This window comes from Giraffa tippelskirchi, chromosome 11 (assembly GCF_054371585.1).
Source record: "Giraffa tippelskirchi isolate mGirTip1 chromosome 11, T2T-mGirTip1v1.2.pri, whole genome shotgun sequence".
Classification (NCBI taxonomy): Eukaryota; Metazoa; Chordata; class Mammalia; order Artiodactyla; family Giraffidae; genus Giraffa; species Giraffa tippelskirchi.
This window is the reverse complement of record NC_137285.1, coordinates 14,715,677-14,736,349: the sequence shown is the minus strand read 5'-3', so window position 1 is coordinate 14,736,349 and position 20,673 is coordinate 14,715,677. Positions and strand designations below refer to the sequence as shown.

At 49.4% G+C, this 20,673-nt stretch overlaps 1 protein-coding gene and 1 non-coding gene across 5 annotated transcripts in view; one reads left to right on the top strand and one right to left on the bottom strand.

Annotated features, from left to right (window-relative positions):
* Window positions 1–20,673, top strand: part of NOS1 (nitric oxide synthase 1) — a 194,045-nt gene that overhangs the window by 47,740 nt on the left and 125,632 nt on the right. The window lies entirely within an intron of this gene.
* Window positions 7,157–7,229, bottom strand: TRNAE-CUC (transfer RNA glutamic acid (anticodon CUC)). The gene has a single exon. It is a non-coding gene; the product is annotated as a tRNA-Glu (tRNA).

Here is a 20,673-nt window from a genome sequence, read left to right as displayed (position 1 = left end):
GTCGTGTGCGGGGAGGGGTGACTGCCTCTCTGCCCGGAACCCGGCTGTCCAACCAGCAGGTGAGGAAATGGGGCTGAGAATTGACCTGGATCTTGAGCCATGAGTAGGATTTCTTTTTTTTTAATATATATTTCACTGACGTATAGTTGACTTACAGGGTTTCAGGTACATAGTAAGGTGATTCAGTTGTGTACATACATTATTTTTTAAATTATTTTCCATTATAAGTTATTATAAGGTATTGACTACAGTTTCCTGTACTATACAATAAACCTTTGTTGCTGGAGGAAAGGAGGGGAGGAAGGCAGGTCCAGGCAGAGGGTACAGCCTGAACAGGCCCCGTGGCTGGAAAAGTCTCAGCTTTCATTTCATAGGGTATCTGACATCTGGGGGGAAATTATGCAAGAAGAGAAAGGCTGGCAGCCTGCAACACCAGGGGTGGGGTGGTGGGGTCACCCTTGTCAGTTCCCCAGTAGCCACATCCAATCTTCCCTCAACCTCGTTATCCCAGAAGTGTTAGGATCCCACTTAGGGGGCATCTGATGTGCTGGGGTGACCGGTGGTCCCAGTGTGCCCAGGGCCGAGGGGGTTTCCAGTACATGGAAGGTTCAGTGATAAAACTAGGTCCCCAGCAAACTGGCACTGTCGGTCACCCTGCCTGTGGCCCTCTTGGTTTGCTGGCCCTGTACCCATGTCATCCAGGTCTTCCACAGTCTAGTCAGTCCCCGCAGTAATTCAGACCCACTTCCCACCCACCTGCCTTCTAATCCCCACCCCGAAAGGGCAGGCTCAGGCCAGGCAGTCTAACGGCTGTTTCCCAAATGCTTGGCACGGCCCATCCATCTGAGGCGGGAGACTCCATGAGCAGCTGGGGAGACCCCGAAAGGAGAAGGACCCTGCTCAGGGCTGCCCGGAGAGTCCACAGGAGAGCTGGGAGGGCAGGCCAGGTCTTGTGGTAAGGAGAATCATTTCCATGTCAGTCCCCAAAGCAGAACAAGGATAAACAAGGAGGCTTCTCCAGCTCTTCCTCCACCCCACCCCAGCCCGTCACTGAACCCTTCACCGACCTCATAGCACCAAATGCCCATTCCGACCCCAATACGTAATACTGTCCTCCTCAAGACAATTTTACATGAGGGGGAAACTGAGGCATGGAGAAGTTTAATGGCTTGGCCAAGGGCACCCAGCTGGGTAATATTATATAAATAAAATTATAGTAGAGACAATATTCAAATCCAGGAGGTTGGACACAGCAGTCAGAAAAGTAACCACTACACCACAGAGTCTCTTACCCAGCACCTGGTGGCGATGCTGCTGACGAGTCTGAATTTGAGACCTTTGCAAAGTACTGGGGTGTAACACACACATACACACACACACCCCTTTCCAGGTCTTTCGTCCCATAGGACACTCCCTTGACACCAGAAGTGGCACCGACTTTGTGAGGTCTCTATCTGAGGACCCCCCGGAAGGGAACAATGCTTTCTTTTGACCCTGACTTGCCAATGGTGTGGGTTCCTGCTCTGTTGTGGAAGGGGCCCCTTCCATAACCTCACACTCCCTACCCTGTGGAGGACCATTAACTCTCTTTAAAATTCACAGGGCCCTGCAGGCTCAGGAGGCAGAGGAGAAAGGAGAGATGGTATTCATTCAGAAGTCTTTCCTGCAATTCTGTTAGAGAACAGAAAGCCAGCCAACCCTGAACGTGACACAGACAGAGCCGGGCAGGCAGGGAGCCAAGAGTCGTGTGATCTGTGCTGGAAGGGAGTCCGGGGGGCTCAGGAAACACAGAGGGGGCTGGCAACCCAGTGTCAGGAGATAGGAGAGGGCTCCTGGGGGCAGTGAGGTCTCAGCTGAGATGTGAAGGAGAAGTAGGGTTTAGCCAGGCAAAGAGGGAGTGGGAATGTATTCAAGGCATAAAGAAGCACTTGTGCAAAGGCCCCGGGGTGAGCCCCTGCTAACAACTGTGAGTCTCTGTGTTTGGCTGGAGTCTAGGTCATCAGGTGGGGGAGGGGAGAGCCAGGGAAGGAGGACTGGGCAGAGGATGCACTTGATAGGAGTTAGTGGTTCATTCTATCTTGAGGGCAATGGAAGGCCACTGATGAACTTGAAATTAGGGGGTGACAGGATGATGTCACTCTTCTTGCAGTAAGAAAAATGGATTGGATGGTGGGGTGAAGCTTGTGTGGACACGGGACTGCATTCTCGTGATTCTCCGATTCTCTTCAATACTTAACGACAGTAGAGGGGTGGGAGGGAAGGAGGGAGGAAGGAGAGAACCAATCATTATACATTGCACCAGCACCCAAGAGGTGACCTCTTCAGAAGATCATTGAAATGTAGCAGAACTGGGACTTCTCTGGTGGTCCAGTAGCTAAGACTCCACGCTTCCACCACAGGGGGCCCAGGTTCAATCCCTGGTCAGGGAACTAAGATCCCACAAGCTGCAACTAAGTAAGCCTCAGTGTAGGCAAGCACATACACTTATCTAATAAATAAATAAATGTAGCAGAACTAAAATGTGGGGCTTGGGGGACCATTGGGCCACTAAGGATTCCCACACTCTGAAACATGCAAACCTGATTCTGTGGTTGCCTCTACTTTTATTCGCCCATCCCTTCCCATTCATTACTTTATCCAACAATATTTCCGAGCACCTGCTCAGTTCCAAGGATTCAGCAGTGAGCAAGACACATAGCCCTCCCACGCGAGGTCTGGTTTGCTCCCCATCACCATTTATCTTGACTTTCTTTCTCACCTATTGAAAAACCTAAAAGGCTTACCTCACCAAAGTGAAGTGAAATGAAGTGAAAGTCACTCAGTCGTGTCTGACTCTTTGTGACCCCATGGACTATACAGTCCATGGAATTCTCCAGGCCAGAATACTGGAGTGGTAGCCTTTCCCTTCTCCAGGGGATCTTCCCAACTCAAGGTTGAATCCAGGTCTCTCACATTGCAGGTGGATTCTTTACCAGCTGAGCCACAAAGGAAGCCCAAGATACTGGAGTGGGTAGCCTATCCCTTCTCCAGCAGATCTTCCCAACCTAGGAACTGAACTGGGGTCTCCTGCATTGCAGGCAGATTCTTTACCAACTGAGCTATCAGGGAAGAGGGGGTTAAACACACACGCACAAATTACGGCTCACGATTTATAGAGCTGAGTTGATGAACTTGCCCTGATTCAATAGCAATTCCAAAATGATTACATATTTCCCTCCCATGGGCAATTACTTAGGAAAGAGGCACACATCCACCCCACAAGTCCCTGAGGGCTGCAAGCTGGTTTCAAGACATCATATGCACAAGCACATGTTCTTTGTTTGGCCCACAAACACTGTTTAAATGTAATTAGTTGCCAACATTTTAAATTCAGATTTCATATAAAATCTGTATTTGAAGCATCTCTTGAGAAGTCAGAAGACCCAGTGATACCGGACTTGCATTCCACAGGGCAACAATCTGCTGGAACCCCATTGCATCCATCCCTTTAGAGAGAACCTGTACTCCCCAATTCTTCAAGTCCTCATGTAACCAGTTTCTTTGAGTCCAACTGGCAGGCTCTTGCAGGTCCAATCAGCCTTCCACGTCCAGTTCTGCACCTGCAGATTCACCCAACTGCCAATCCCAGTGCTTTGCATTCACCAGTTCTGCATTTTTCAGTCCTCGGTTGCTGGAATTCAAGAATCCAAAACCCACAGATGCAGACTCCGCAGATACTAGAGGCCAACTGTGCTTCCCCATTGTATATAAGGGACTTGAACATCCACGGATTCTAGGATCACTGTGGCAGGGTAGGGGGGTTCCTGGAAACAATCCTCCATGGATGCTGACGGGTGACTATATTTGTTTTGCTTCCCTGGAGTTAGAGGCCATTGGGTGAAAATACCAGCTCTGCCAAGAATTTCTTCCAAACTGCCTCCCCAGTCTGCCCAGAAGATCTTCCCTATGCAGCAGCCACTGTAAAACCCGGGGAATAAAAGACCCGGGAAGAGACAAGTGGCCTCATCTGGAGGCAGGTGAAGCCCAGCCTTGCTCTTTCACACTCTGTTTTCACACCCCAGTCCATTAGGTGAAGTTGCTTGAGGACATAAAAGGCAGAGATACAAGTGATTTTATTGCATCAAAGAGGAGTGTTTTACCCAACACAGCAGGAAGGCAGTTTCAAGCGTCATCAGAATTACCTTCATTCAGCCTTTGAATAGCTAGATTCTCAACTTTTTCTGAGCTCAAAGGGACTCTTCTTCAATGAGCAGAGATGCGCAGAGCAGAGGGTGGGTGGTTGTTCAGCTTCTGTTGGGGTGGGGATAGAGGTCATTAACTACTTTGGGATGATTTTCGCTCATCGACTTCCAAATGCTGAGTAGAAGTGAAGAAGACATGACTCACATTCTGATTCAGAGAACATTTATCAAGGACCTACTATGTACTTCAAACGCTGTCTACAAAACAACAAATCCCAAACTACATCACTGGCTCAGACCTCTTCTGAATTCTTACATCTAACTTTCTACTTAACATCTCCATTCAAATGTCTCCCAAACATTGTAAACATCATGTTCTAAACTCAAATCTTCTCTCCTACAAAGGAATAAAAGGAAGGAAGAAAGAAGGGGGAAAAAAACCTCTCTTCCACCTTTCCCATCTTCCCCAGCTCAGGAAACATTAACTTCCTCTGCACAATTGCTCAAGCCAAAACATAGAAGTTATTCTTTATTTTTTTTAATTTATTTATTTATTTTTTTACTTTACAATATTGTATTAGTTTTGCCATATATTGACATAAATCCACCATGGGTGTACACGTGTTCCCCTTCCAGAATCCCCCTCCCACCTCCCTCCCCATCCCATCCCTCCGGGTCATCCCGGTGCACCAGCCCCGAGCACCCTGTATCATGCATCGAACCTGGACTGGCGATTCGTTTCACATATGATAATTTACATGCTTCAATGCCATTCTCCCATATCTTCCCACCCTCGCCCTCTCCCATAGAGTCCAAAATACAGCTCTATACATCTGTGTCTCTTTTGATGTCTTGCATACAGGGTTATCTTTACTGATTTACTAAATTCCATATATATGCGTTAGTATACTGTATTGGTGTTTTTCTTTCTGGCTTACTTCACTCTGTATAATAGGCTCCAGTTTCATCCACCTCATAAGAACTGATTCGAATGTATTCTTTTTAATGGCTGAGTAATATTCCATTGTGTATATGTACCACAGCTTCCTTATCCATTCGTCTGCTGATGGACATCTAGGTTGTTTCCATATCCTGGCTATTGTAAACAGTGCTGGGATGAACATTGGGGTACACATGTCTCTTTCAATTCTGGTTTCCTTGGAGTGTATGCCCAGCAGTGGGATTGCTGGGTCATATGGCAGTTCTATTTTCAGTTTTTTGAGGAATCTCCACACTGTTCTCCATAGTGGCTGTACTAGTTTGCATTCCCACCAACAGTGTAAGAGGGTTCCCTTTTCTTCACACTCTCTCCAGCATTTATTGCTTGTAGACTTTTGGATAGCAGCCATTCTGACTGGCGTGAAATGGTACCTCATTGTGGTTTTGATTTGTATTTCTCTGATAATGAGTGATGTTGAGCATCTTTTCATGTGTTTGTTAGCTATCTGTATGTCTTCTTTGGACAAATGTCTGTTTAGTTCTTTGGCCCATTTTTTGATTGGGCCGTTTATTTTTCCAGAATTGAGCTGCAGGAGTTGCTTGTATATTTTTGAGACTAATTCTTTGTCAGTTGCTTTGTTTGCTATTATTTTCTCCCATTCTGAAGGCTGTCTTTTCAGCTTGCTTATAGTTTGCTTTGTTGTGCAGAAGGTTTAAATTTTAATTAGGTTCCATTTGTTTATTTTTGCTTTTATTTCCAATATTCTGGGAGGTGGGTCATAGAGGATCCTGCTGTGGTTTATGTCAGAGAGTGTTTTGCCTATGAAAAATATAGAAGTTATTCTTGACCTCCTTCTTGCTCATCCAATCCATCACCAAGTCCTGCTGGTTCTTTCTCCTAACTGGTCTGCCCATTGCTTAGTCTAACTGTAACAGTTAGACCCTACAATCTCAGTGGCTCCGTAGAAGAGAAATGTGTACATAGGTCAAATAAAGTCACTTAGGGGTCCAGATGGTGATTCAGGGACCCAAGGGGCTCCCATCTTATGCCTCCACCATCCCGTAGGGCTTTTTGCTTCCAACCAATGGACAGGAAAAGAGGAGGTGGGAAAGACACACCTGCTCTTAACTGCTTCAGTTCAGAAATGAGGCCATCACTTCTGCTCTCATTTCATTGGTGAGAACAAGTCACATGACCTCATCCAGCCACAAAGGACACTGGGAAGTGTAGTCTCTGGCAGGAGAGCTGCTTCCCAGCCACAACAGTACACTATGAAAGTGGATCTGTGGTGGCCAGCAGGCCATCTCTGCCTCAGCTCATTTCCTCCACCTTCACTGCCATTTCCGCAGCCTAAGCCACCATCCTGTCTCACTTGGGCAACTGTAACAGTCCCCTTCTGGTCTCCCCAACTCCATCCTGGCCGTTCTCTAGTCTGCTCTTCATACAACAGCCAGAGTGGTCCTTCAAGCCATAAATCAGACCACGCATGTCTCTTCTTGTGCTCAGAATAAAATGCAGACCCATCACTGAGGGAGGCAAAGCTCGATTACCCTGATCTCTGCCACCTCTTCTTCCTCATCGTCTGTTCCCCCGTCACTTGCAGCTCCTCCAACAGCCACCTCTGCCCCTGCTGTGTCTGTTATCTTGGTTCACCCTCCAGCTGGCCTTCCTCCTCCTCCAAGGCTCAGCTCACACACTAGCCATTTCCTCAGAGAAGACTTTTCAGTCCCATTTGGGTCCCTCGTAGAAGCACTTCCACAGTGAACGATTGGATATTTGGTTGTATGGCTTTTTGTCTACGTGTCTTTCCCCACATAGGCTGGAAGCTGCTCGAGGGTAAGAGCAGTATCTGTGCTTTCTGCTGGGGTCCCCAGCACCCAGCACATTGCCAGGCACATAACAGGGGTTTGATACATTTTTTAATATTTAATTTTATTTACTTATTTGATTGCACCAGGTCTTGGTTGCATCACGTGGGATCTTTGATCTTCATTGTGGCATACAGTTCCTTTTGATTCTGGCTTGTGCCATCTAGCTCCCTGACCAGGGATCAAACCTGGGCCCTCTGCATTGAGAGAGCAGAGTCTTAACCACTGGACCACCAGGGAAGTCCCTCAATATATATTTGTTGAGTGAGTCAATGAATGAATGGATGAATACCATGATATCATTGACTCTCCAGCAGAGCCTGATGCAGGAAGTTCTATTATCATTCCCATTTTACAGATGAGATGTGCCTCAGAGATAGGAAGTGGTTTTTCTCAAGGTCACACAGCAAGGAAATGGTGAACTTACAGCTCAGAGCTTGTTCTATCTGGAGCTTTTCTTAGCGTTCCCATTTTAGGGGTACTTTAGGAAATTTCTCTTTGTCTTCTCCCAGGCCTTCCATCCCCCACCCTACCCCCCATACACCCAGGACCCTGGGAGACCCTCCATAGCTTCTAACAAGCAGGCACAGATGGTGGCAGATGCTTCCCCTGAAACAGTCAGGGCCCTGGCAAGAAAAGGATACACATACAAACTATGTAATTGGAGGGAAGATTTGTGGAGGGTTTGTTTACAAAGGTGTGGTCCGGGTCAAGGGGAACCATCAAGAGGCAGTGCAAGACCCAGAACTAGTTGTTGTTGTTTTTCAGTTGCTAAGTCATGTACAACTCTTTGAAACCCCATGGACTGCAGCATGCCTGGTTTCCCTGTCCTTCACCATCTCCTGGAGTTTGCTCAAACTCATGTCCATGAAGTCTGATATCATCCCACCATTTCATCCTCTGTTGCCCCCTTCTCCTTCTGCCCTCAATCTTTCCCAACATTAGGGTCTTTTCTAATTAGTCAGCTCTCCACATCAGGTGGCCAAAGAATTGGAGCTTCAGCATCAGTCCTTCCAATGAATATTCAAGGTTGATTTCCTTTAGGATTGAGTGGTTTGATCTCCTTGCAGTCCAAGGGACTCTCAAGAATCTTCTTCAACAGCTGGAGAAGACTCTTGAGAGTCCCTTGGACTGCAAGGAGATCAAAACCAGAACTAGGGGGAGCCTCAAAGAGCAAGAGGAAGGGGCTGCTAACAGGACCTGGGGAGTGAACTGTGTGTGAAAGACTGCCTTTAACAGAGGGGCACAGCCACTGCACCTCTAGCCCTCAGGGAGGGACCCAGGAAGATTAAACCCAGCCTCTCTGTCTTCCCACCCACATTGTTATGTGATGCTTTCCATTGGCCGAATCCCCCTGCAAGCTGGGTGCAAGGAACTAGGCTGATTGGTTCAGCCTCCAAGGGCACCATGCAGGGTGCAGAAGGGTCCAAGTGGACCTGGGGAAGCTATAGCCAACTCACAGCTCTTTCAGGCTGAAAGAGGAGAGGTGAGCCCACCCATCAGGGTTTCTTTGGTTTCAAGCACCATCTACTGAGTCTGACAAAACAAGGAATGTATTGGAGGAATTCAAGGTAGCTCTAAGATTTTGAGGAAAAGCTGAACTGCTGAGCCTAATGGGCTCCAGGACTGCATGTGAAAGGGGGCACTCCCCAGTGAAAACTGGGGTGCAGTTGCCAGAAGAAGGGATGTAAATGCTGGGCCCACAAAAACAAGAGATGTCCTCACAAGACTCACTCCTACCAAAAGGGCAATACAGCCAAGTCGGTGGAGAGGCTAATGCCTCATCAGACCTCAGAAGAATCAGTGGTGCTCAATCACCATTTGTGGGCTGGAAAAATTAATGAACCGAAAAATGCTAGAGAATCTGGGCTTTAAGCACTTGAGGGCACTGGAGACTTTGACGTGGTCACATTTGCATTTTGGAAAGGTGACTCTGATTTGTGCGGGGAGACTGGATCACAGTGGGCAGGAAGCCTCTTGAGGCTGCCGGAGTGTCCTAGGTGAGGAAGATGGCAGCTCAGACTAGAGCGTGGTCAGAGAGAAGGAACAAGAGGGTCATGTCAAGCAATTTGGGGCTTGGGGGCACAGTCAGAGCCTTGGAGACTATACACAGATGACCACTGATCAAGCTGCTCAATGTAGTTCACAGCACCCTCAGAGGGCCTGGGTAAGAGACTGCCACCCTGGGTATGGGCAGCAGCACATGCTGACAACCTCATCAAATGCTGTGTTCACCCCTAATCACTCATTACCTCTGTGGACTCCACAAGCTAATCTAAGAATCAACATGAATAACCTTCATCCTGCTGGGATGGTAGAGTCCAATCAGTGACCACGGGGATCTCCATGGGGCCCAGGGAGACAGGCACAAGGACAACCTCGCTACCTGGAGGAGTAGGGAATCCCCCAGAATCATCCCTAAGACACCCACACCATCCACACAGCCCTTCTGGGGAGTGCCAGCCAGCCTAGCATTAAACCACAGCTCCGGAAATGTGACATCCACCTGGCTAAACCTGAACCACACAAAATAAGGCAAGGGGTTAATTCTACCTTTGGGCAACGTTTTACCTCCCAGAGGTTCCTTCCTGAATGTGCCCTCACTTTCAAGCATTGCATGTTACTGGAATGAGTTTCTCTCCCTCCTTACCTCCCACCATTCCTGCATCAACTTCAACCTTCTCCATACCTCAACTCAGAAATTACACCCACAGGCATAGGAGTTCTTTTACCCCAGACTGAGTAGGCACACCTCCGCTATGCTCCCACTAGCAGCCCCCCTTGTGGCCCTTAACAAACCGCATTGTCATTGCATGACCTTGAGCGAGTTACTTAACCTCCTCTGATCCTCTATTTCCTCCCCTGGAAAATGGGGTTATGATAGTAAGCACCTAACAGAGTCTTTGAGCTTCCCTGGTGGCTTAGACAGTAAAGAATCCGCCTGCCAATGCAGGAGACTTGCATTCAATCCCTGAGTCAGAAAGATCCCCTGGAGAAGGAAATGGCAACCCACTCCAGTATTCCTGCCCGGGAAATCCCTTGGACAGAGGAACCTGGCGGGCTGTAGTCCATGGGGTCACAGAGTTGGACTCGACTTAGTGAATAAACAACATCAGCAGCAAACAGGGTCTTTGTGAGCCTCTAACGGCTGTGGCCCTTATGATACTCTTAGCAATGTGCCCATCGCCAAGGAAGCAGGCAGTGAGGATTCACCGCTGCTGGTTTTAGCCACTTCGTGGTCATGAGACTTCCTGCAGAAACTGCTCCAGAACCTGCTTTTCCAGTGCCGTGTGGTTTCCCAAGACCTCAGACAGCACCTCATTGATTCTGGCTGCACTCCTACTCGTATTGATCAATCAAGGCTGTCTTCCTCTCGGGGGTGTTAATTGGCCCAAGTACTTGTCTGTGTTGGGGACCTAACAGATTTCTGAATGAAGTCATTGAAATCTTTCCTGTGGCATCAACTCAGAGAGGGGTCAGCGGGGTTTGAAGTGCTTGGAATAGTTTTCTGTGTTGAAGATGCTCCTCTCATTGTGGTGTTACTCATTGTAAAAGCAAAAGCTAAAGCTTGTACTTCTTGTGTTCAACAACTTTTACTGAGCACCAATGGTCTGCACCTCCTCCAAGATGCTCTCCCTGCCACAGCTCCCTCTCTGTCTCCTCCTTGCCCTGCTGTCTTTGTCATTGTATTTATCGCAGAATGACATTATAGTCTTTGTTTACTTGTGGACTTTTATATTATGTTTGCCTTCACTTGTTTGTGCTAAGTCACTTCAATCATGTCCGACTCTTGGTGATCCTGTGGATTGTAGCCCCCTGGTTCTTCTGTCCATGGGATTCTCTAGGCAAGAATACAGGAGTGGGTTGCCATTTCCTTCTCCGCTTTACTTGTTTGCATTCGGTCAACTCCGTGAGGGCTAGGAACGGGTCTCTTTTACTCACTGCTGGCTGTGTCCCCGCAACTTAGAACATACTCTGGGTGCTCACTGAATTTTTATCAGGTAAGTGAATGCCAAGCCCTGGGCTAGGCAATTTGCAGGAGAGTGGGAAATGAACAAGAAGATGTAGATTCTGGCCTCAAAATGCTTATTCATTGGGTCATCATGGAAAGACTGGAGAAAAATAATTGTGATTCTTGGACGTGTTCTAAGAAAGAGGCCTTAACATTCTGGGGCTTCATATACTGAAAGCAGTTCAATCTTTACAGGCTTTTTTATTCTCTGTCTGCTTCTCTGATGGTCTGACTGTAGGCAGTGTGCTGACAGCAGGGACCCTGTCTGGTTAGCCTAGGCATAGGATGGCACCTGGTAGGCACTTAGTGGGAGTTTAGTTAATGTCTTAGTTTAGTTTGAGTTTTTGTGTCCCAGAAGCAGAACCTGAGGTGCTGGAGTACAAGGAAATTTCCTCAAGAGGTAATCCCAGGAAACACCCAGAGGAGAGTGTACAGGTAGGATGGGGAAGGGAAGGAGCCAGGAAAGGGTGCACTATCTAGCAAGTTACCACTGTGGGCAACCACAGCTGAACCTTGTGGGGGCACCTGGGAGCCAGTGTAGACCATACATCTCAAAGTTACCCTCCTCAGGGGTCAAGGGAGTCGGGGTCCTACAACTCCTGTCAGGCATTGGTTAAAGGCACTCCAGAGGGTGGAGGATGTTAGTTTCCCATTATTTCCTCTACAAAAGCACTGTGGGTGCTGACAGTTGGAAGTTGGATGTGGGCACATAGGGGAATGAATGGTGGACACCAAGGTGAACTGGCTGGGGCACTGACAGCAGGTGCTACAGTCAATATTTACTGAGTGAATGAATCAGTGAATGGCACTTGGCAATATGGCATTATTTGAATGCCTACTACCTACCCAAGTGCCTTGTTTGTTAACATGATTTTCAAAGTTTTGAAAGGCAAGTAGTTACTGGGGTTCAGAGATGTTAGGTAACTTGCCCAAGGTCATACAGCCAGCAAGAGACAGAGCCAGGATTTGGCCCAGTCTCACTTGGCTTCCCTTATAGCTCAGTTGATAAAGAATCTGCCTGCAGGGCAAGAGACCCAGGTTCGATTCCTGGGTTGGGAAGATCCCCTGGGGAAGGAAATGGCAACCCACTCCAGTATTCTTGCCTGGAGAATCCCACGGATAGAGGACCTGGCAGGCTACAGTCGATGGGGTCACAAGATGGACATGGCTTAGCGAATAAACCACCACCGCCACTCGGCCCCAGTGTGCACACACTTTTTCATAACGTCAGCTGGTGGGATACAACCGTGGTGTGGATACTCTGGGCTAGAAAGTTCAGGAAGAGCCCAGATTTTCTCACTCATCCTCTTTGTCTCTCTGTCTTCTGTTTGGCTCCAAGGCTGGGTCAGCCCAACCTTGTCCCCAAACCCAATCAACAGACCCCTTGCCCTGAGATCACTCCAACTTTCTAAGGCTTCCCCTTCACCTTCTTAATCCCCTTAAGATTATGGGGGTTGGAGTCCAACAAAGTTAGGTTCAAATTCTGGGGTTGCCAGTGCTTAGCTGTGTGTCCTTGAGCAAGTAATTCTACCTCTTGGTGCCTCAGTTTCCCCAGAAAGTAGGCCAGTAACATCCAATTTGCCAGGTGGCTGTGAAGATGAAGGAGGGTTAGCCTGGCCCATAGGAAGTGCTCTGAAAATGGTAACCATGGTGATCTTGAAGAAGTGATGTTTAGCTTATTTGTCAGTTGCTATCCTATCTTTCTAAGCCCTGAACTGCTCCTTCTTCCCATTTCTTTCTCAGTATCAGCAACCATCATGTAATGGTTAGTTGCATAGACCCTGGAGCCAGTCTTGCTGGGTTCAAATCCTGGCTCTGCCACTTACCAAGCAGGTGAGAGGTAACATATATGAAATGCTTAAATGAAGTAAGTGCTAAGTGATACTGAGTGTACGAATGGATGCATGAGTAGGTGGATAGATGGGCGGGTAGGTGATGAGTAGGAGGATGAAAAATCGTAAGACCATGCTTTTTCAACTCTATTTCCAGAAGTCTTAAGTGTTTGAGGACTCCTAGGAGAAGCATAGGCAGGTAGGGGTCTTGCCCTTACCCCATGATTCCTAAGTAGCTTCTCTTTCACCTATTATATCTTGACTTCTGCATATGATTTCATTTGGAACTTTTTTTTTTAATATTGCTAAGTTTCAAAACAAGTTTGAAAGTCATTGGTGTAGAAAGGTGATTCTCAAACTTAAAAATGCATCAGAATTACTGGAGGCTTGTAAAAACCCAAAGTGCCAGACCGCCACCCCCACCCCACAACATTCCAGAGCTGCTGAGTCAGTGAGTCTGAGATGGGTCCAGAAAATTTGCATTTCTAGCTCCCAGGTGATGCTCACACTGCTGGTCTGACGACAAGACTTTGAGAACCACTGTAACAGAGAATTTCTCCTGATTCCTCCATGCAATTACCTCAATCTAGCTATTGAGTGCCTAGAATGTGCCAGCAAACTGCTAGGCATATTGGAGAACATCAAAAATGGATTCAGATATGGCCCAAATCCCTCAAAGAGCTTCTGATCTCAAAACAGAGACAAGAACCCCACACAATTAATAATAATAGTTTCAAAAGGAGGGGGAACTACCATTAATTGAACTTGTACTGAGTACCAAATACTGTGCTAAGGACTTCACAAGCACAATCTCATTTAATCAGCACAATCCTATCAGGTAGGAACTATCATCGTCCCCATTTTTAACTGTTGAGAAAGCCAAGGCTCAGAAAGGGTAATTAACCTGCCTAAGGTCACACAGCCAGCAAGTAGCAAAACCCAAGACTGACTCTGAAGCTTTGAAATCACACCATAAACTTGCACACTCTTCTCTTCCCCACAATTAGAGAGGAGCATAAGACAGTTTGCTTGAGTGTCAGTTTGAATAAATCAAATGCCAAAACACATGACACTAATGAAACTCTGGGCTGTCAGGCCGGGCAGAAGGAAGTGTGTTCTCTCATTATGGCTTTAAAAGTCAGAGTAAAGCCAGCAGGATCCCTTTCTGGGGTTCGGGGAGGTATAGTCGGCATGGTGCCAGCTCACCAGCAAGCTGGCTTGTCACTGCTGATGGGCTGGTCATTTGTCTGATTTCCCCCACTGGACTGAGTGTTCCAGGAGCCAGAAATCCTGCCTGGATAGGAGGGGGGGTCTCAGGTGCCCCAGCCCCTGGCCCACCAAAAAAGAGGGGGCAATAATGAATGCCTATTAAATGGACAATGGAAGATGCCACAGAAAGCTTCCGGACTTGTTGCTCTCATTTGTTTTTCAAATGAAAGCTAAAGGAGGAAGCTAGATACGTAGTCAGCTTAGAAGCAAGTCAACCCAGGAATGGCAGAAGAGTCCCCAGCACCCTTGCCCCTCCACTGGCATGACTGGCAGTGCCCAAAACACTGCTGCAGAGCCCCAGGGAGGTCCTGGAACACAGGAGGGAGCTCTGCTCCAGTCCAACCCCCTTAATTTTATAGAAGAGGAAACTAATACCCAGAAAGGGGAGGCGCCTTGGCCAAGGTCACACACCATGACCCCACTTTGGGTAGCTTTCTGGAATACCGAGCTGGAATTGCACCTGCCCTCTCTCTACCACCTCCCTGTTACCGTCTCCCAGGAACTAGTCTCAGAATTTTCCTCAATTCTTAGAAATAAGCCCAGGTGTGTCATCTTTTCTGTGCATGTCTGCAGTATGGTGTGGAAGAGAAGAATTACAAGAGAGGGCCACTTTGGTGGGGGAGGGGGTGTCACTGCTGCTAAGATGCTGTGTCACTGAACTCCAAGTGCCTGCAGGCTGAGGATGAGGCCCCACCCAGCTCACTGGGGTGGACGGACCGGCACAGAGTAGACAACTTGGGGCCAGAAGGCCACCTGCCTCAGTTTCCCCCAGGAGTTTGCTTAAAAAAAAAAATACCACCTCTTGAGACCTACAGATTCATAAGCTGCGGAGGCAGAGTCCAGGCAGCAGTAGCCCTCATCTCATGCAATTTTTGTGACAGGTGAAGGATCTCTGCTTTTTTTGTTGTAAGACTTCCCTTGCACTCAAACACCTCCACTCAGGTGCTGAAGTCCATTTTCTTGCTCAGAGTTCTCACACAGGAGGGCCAAACCTGGTAGAAAATGTTGCTTTGAAAACATTTGCACATGAAGCCCTTTAGTTGGGGGCACGCCCTCCATCTAGCCCAGGCCCCACCACTCCTGCTGTCTCTGACCCAGCCGGCTTCCTCTGTTCCCTAGTGGCGCTGGCTTCAAGGTGTACATACTTTGGCCCCTCACACCCCAGTGACAGACCATCAGACGCTCCAGGTTTACAGGGTTCTGAGAGTTGGGATGTGTTGAATTGGAATGGGGAAGCACAGGTTGGGGGGTGCTATATTTGGGTTGCAGGGGATATGAACACCAAACTTAGGGTCCCTTCCTATTTTTCAGGTTGTCTCCCCGGGTAGAGACCTCCCCCCACCCCTCCCCTACACACTAATGCCCCTATGCTCATATCCTTTTCGATGCCTCCTCTGTGGACAGACGCTGCAAGACAGGGTGGTAACCAGGAGATACAAACAGTCCAGAGGTGTCCCAGCACTCTCATCCCACTCAAGTCAGCCCCGCAGAGCAGGGACCCAGGCCCCTGGTCCCCAAAGCTGAGTAAACAGAAGCCAGGACCTACCTGGCCGGTCTTGGGGCGAACAGGAAAGCTACAGTGAAGGTTTAGCGCCATCTGTCGGTCATTTGGGGAACTGCCTCGCTGCCAAATAGGCTGCGTAGGGCAAAGGGTGCCGGGCAAACTTCCCCTCCAGGTTTCTCAGCAATGATATCTCCTTTTTATGCCCATTAAAGCGCCCCGAGATATCATTTGGTTCAGTTGCAATTAACCTTTTCCAGCTCTCAGCCTTCTTTTAAAAAACCACTTAATACTACGAATCCTCTACCCCAGAAAAATACACTTCTGCTTGATTTTGCATATCATTCCAGGGAGCTGACTATCCTTGGTTTAGGATCACCTCTGAGGCCCAAAGATGCCAAGGGGTTTGCCCAAACTCACACAGCCCACTAGTGGCAAAGCCAAGTCTGAGAGTCAGATGTTCTAGTGCGTCTTATGCTCAGGCTGCCTCTTTAAGCCTTAAAGGGCTCCTCCTCCTTTCTTCCCTGTCAGAATCCTGCAAATGTCTGCAGGGTATTTGACCACAGCAGCCATTCCAGAGACTGTGACACCCTCACACCTTCCAGGGGTTCCAGGCTCCTAGACAACTCTGTTTCCTGTACCCTGGCTCTGCTGGCCTGCCATCCCCCGGACCCTCCAGGACCACACTGGTGACCCAGCCCTCTCAGGGATCCTGAGTTGGGAGCCACGGCAGGGATCTGATGGGCCACTAACTGGCTGTTGCCCTTGGATGAGCTGCCAGACCTCCCTGGACCTTGACTTCCCTGTGTAAAAAACCAGGGTCGAGGACAGTCATCTCCAAGGTTGCCGCAGTGCCGGGGCCTCTCACTCTAACTTCTCAAGACTGACCGCTGGGCACAATCCTTCATAAGCCCATCTGAGTGACTTCCCCAGCCAAGACCCCAGCAGCAGGCCTGAAAGCTGAATTCTTTTCCAGAATCAGGGGCCCTGGGTGGATTGATATGCAGCTGATGGCTAATTAGGGAGTTAAGGCTGATACATAGCTGGACCCCAGCAAGCTCTTCATTCATTTATTCAACCAAACATTTTGGGGGGTTTAGGGCTTAAGAAGAGGTTCTCCTACTTGAGTATGGATCAAGACCACCTAGAAAGTTTGGGCAAATTACAGAGCTCCCAGCCTGCATCTGAGTATCTGGTTCAGCAGGTCTGGGGCGGGACCCAAGGACTGGCCTTTCATATACATTCCCAGGAGTTGCTGAGTCCTCTGGTCCAGGGAACATGCTTTGAGAAGCACTGGCTTCCGGGGATAAATGAGACAGACCTGCTGTGCCTCTGTGGAGCTGTGACAGTCCAGCTGTAAACCAGCAAACATTCTAAAGTGTGCTGTGATGTGAAAGGGGAGGGGCAGGGGCTTCTCCAAAGAGGGGCTGTTTATGCTAAGACCAGAAGGCTAAGGTAGAACCGACCCAGCAAAGCAGCAGGAGAGTGGGGAGGTTCTGTTAAATATTTGCTGAGTAGGCACCAGGACTCCTCTCTCATTTCTCTATTCCTCCCAGTTAATGGGAGGAAGTCGGGGTTAGCCCCATTTTACAGATGGGGAAGCTGAGGCTCAGAGAAGCAAAGTACGGGTCCAAGTTCAAGAGCAAGAAAGGAGCCCCAGCTTGTACAGAGGACACCTGTCAGCTGCCACATCCTCTCTGCTGCTTCTGCCCCACAGCCCCCAGGCTCCCCTCCCCTGGGAGAGCCACCACTTTGACACAGCTGCAGGGCTCTGCCAGCCAGAAGTGCTCTGCCCGCTCCCCCATCCCCCCTCCGCCCCAGCCCTTCAAGTGTTTCCACTGCTGGGTGAATTCAGCAGATGCCTTTCGATCGCAGCCTATTAAATTAGCCCCTCTCTGCAGCCAAAAGAAGATAATTATGTTTTCATTAGCCCTGGATAATGTATTACCCCCTCGGTGGCAGCACACTGGCCAACTCCTCCTTCCCTCTCCTCTCCTTGGCCGCCCCAGAGCCCTCTGCTCCCCCAGGCTCACCTCTAAGCTGCTGGGGTGGTGACTGATTAGGGTCCAGAGGGGCAAAGAGCGGGTAGAAGGGGCGACTCTCTCTTCAGCTGGGAGAAGCCTTTTACCCACCTGCCGTGCACACACGGGTGGAGGGTGTGGGCCCAAGAGAAGATCCAAGAGTAATCATTATCATGGTGACCATTTATGGAGAGCTCGCTCTGGGCTGACCCCTGGGTAGGTTTCGGCTGTTGAGCACTACAGTGCTCTGGGTGGGGTAGTGGGGGGTGGAGAGAAGCGTTATCAACATCTCCCCTGACACCAAGAGGGTCCCGAGGAATCAGTTTAGAGGGAAAGCCCCAAGCAGCCTAGAAAGAAGAAAGACTTCCCAGGGTACCACACCTGAGGAGCGTCTGGGGGGCAGTCCCTCTGCACAGTTCGAGGGCCACCGTGTGGCTTAAAAGTGCCAGTTTTTGAAGCCCTCTGGAACAAACAAGAAGGGCTCCCAAACGCCCGACACTCCCCTGCCACCCTGAAAGTCAGCAACATCTTCACTCCCTCTTTCTCCACAAGGCAGCGGTGGGGAGGCAGGAAGAGCCCCACTCTGAGGTCAGCACGACCCAGTGCTAATAACTGCTTTTATCACCAGGTAACTGGAGTGAGTCACTTTGCCTCTCAGAGCCTCTGCTTTCCCCTCTGTACAATGGGAATAAGAAAAAGCAATCACCCCTTACGATTTCTGTGATCATTCAGTGAGATACACCTAGAGAAGGCTTGGCTCAAGACGGGCAAAATGAGACATACTCAATACAAGACCATCATCATCCTTTCCACTGCAATTAGCACTGTTACTAGTCTCCTTATCCCTACAGAAACAACCAGAGTAAGGAAGGGGAGGGTCTCTGTCTCTGTTTCTCTCCTCCTTTCCCCACTCTGCCTCTCTCTCCTTCTCTCTCTCTCTTTCAGACACACACACACACACTCACAAAACCCCTGGTGGTAACTGGCTCCCTCCCTGGACTTGGAAGCCCATCTTCCCAAATCTCCATCTCGGCACCTGTATGCCTGTGCTTTGCTCTCAGATACCTGCTGATGAGGATAGGATTGGGGGAGGTCTGTCCCCCTCTCCCTGAACCCAGGCTAACTCTGCCTTCTGTAAGCACAGCCAGCCTTGGCCTGGACCCCACCATCTTGTGGCTGTCTGTCTCCTACTAACCACCCTTTTCCCCGAGTCAGAGCAGATGCTGGTGCTCTAGAAGAGAAGGTGTCCCCCCTCCCACCTGGAGTCTCCCCCGGCCCCACCCCAACATGGGCAGGCATGCACATGATAGCTGTTTTGAGCAGGTGAAGGGCCAGCCCAGTGGAAGAGCAGCTTCTCTTCCTCTGGCTTCCTGATTTTCCCCAGTTGCCATGGTAATTGAGGGGAGCAGTATTCCGAGTCTGACTCTGATAGCACTGAAGCCCAGCGCTCAACTTTGAAATGGTTCAGGCAGGGGAAGCTGGGCCCAGGCTGAATGCTTCCCTGGGACACCCCATCCAGCCTTTGTGCTCCTGTTCTGATTCTCATGGTTATTATTACTTGGGGCTACTATTTACTGAGCATTTACTATATGCCAGGCTCTATGCCAAGAGCTTCCCCAGCCAGCATCACCTCACTGTCGGCATCTTTACAATGACCCCAGGGCCATTTCACCACTGGGAAAACAGGCTCTGGACTTTGTACCGTGTGGCACAGTCAGGAGGCGGCAGAGCCCTGGGGCTGAGAGGGAATTTCTCATCTTCCTTCCAGTGTGTCAAAGACCAACAGACGGCTACGCAGCCACCTCTCTGCCAGCTTCTTCACTCTTTCCTTCCCTCCTCATCCCCCACACCTCTCTTCCTGCCCCCTGAAGTCACACTCCCTTCTCCTGGTGCTTGATGTGAAAAACGATTAGAAAAGCATTTATTAGTGACAAAGTGGGGGATTCCTTTTTGCCTCTTCAAGCCATCTAGAGCCAGGTGCTTTGTGTGTGTGTGTGTGTGTGTGTGTGTATTCTCTCTTTCCCTGGTTTTCTCCCATTTTCCCAAGAGTGTGTGAGCAGCAGCAGCAACAGTGAAATGCAAAATTCTTTGCAATCTGCCCGGGAAAAGACAGCTTTTGAGCTGGGTTTATATGGTTACCCATATGTTAGGGCCCCTAAGAAAGGAAGGAAAGCTTGCTTCTCTGCCTCCTCCCCTCCTCCCAGCCCAGCCCTGGGCGTCTCCAACCTGCAGGTTTACCTGCAGCTTTTCCAGGCCACAGGTGAGCAAGCCTGCGCCCTCCCATCCTTCCCCCTCACCAGCTGCCAGGGCTAAGCCTGCTCAGGGGAAGAAAACCAGAACAAGACAGCATTTCCACCACCAGCCCCCTGTCTTCCTGTCTGCCCACCCGAGAGTCAGATCCAAGATTCAGGCTCGGGTATCTTCTGGCCGTGTCTAGAGTGAAAGGCAGTGCATCCCACTGTCCCATTGAGGAATGTTACTCCAAGGCTGATGGAGAGGCAGAAATAACCATCTCTGCTTTCCACAGGGCCCTCTCTGCCCAAAGAGAGCTGCCAAGTGGCTACTACACTGAGCCCCCTCCAGGCTCCCAGAAATTGTCATGGGGTGTGTGTGTGTGTGTGTGTGCGTTTCCTGATAGAAAAAAAGATGGAAATTAGGTTATATAAAAGATGTATGCTTTGGAACCCAGAGCGGCTCTTTTAATGAGGGTTGCGACGTCTCCCTCCCCACACCCATAAACCAGCCGGGTTGGACGTCACCACTAATTTGTTTCAGCGATGATAGGATAAAGGAGGGACATTAAGAAATAAATTCCCCCTCACGACCCTCGCTGAGCTCACGGCATTGCCCCTACATATTTATGCCGCGTTTCCGGCCTCTGGACGAGGAGCTACTTAGCCCCGGGGCTGCTCCGAGGGGCAGCCAGGCGGCGAGCGGCGGCCGGGTGGACGGGGTGAGCCAGGGGCACGCGCGCGGGGCGCCCCGGCACAGCGCCGGGGAAGCCCACAGCCTCCGTCCCGAACTTGGGTTCGCCAGGAGCGGAGGGAGG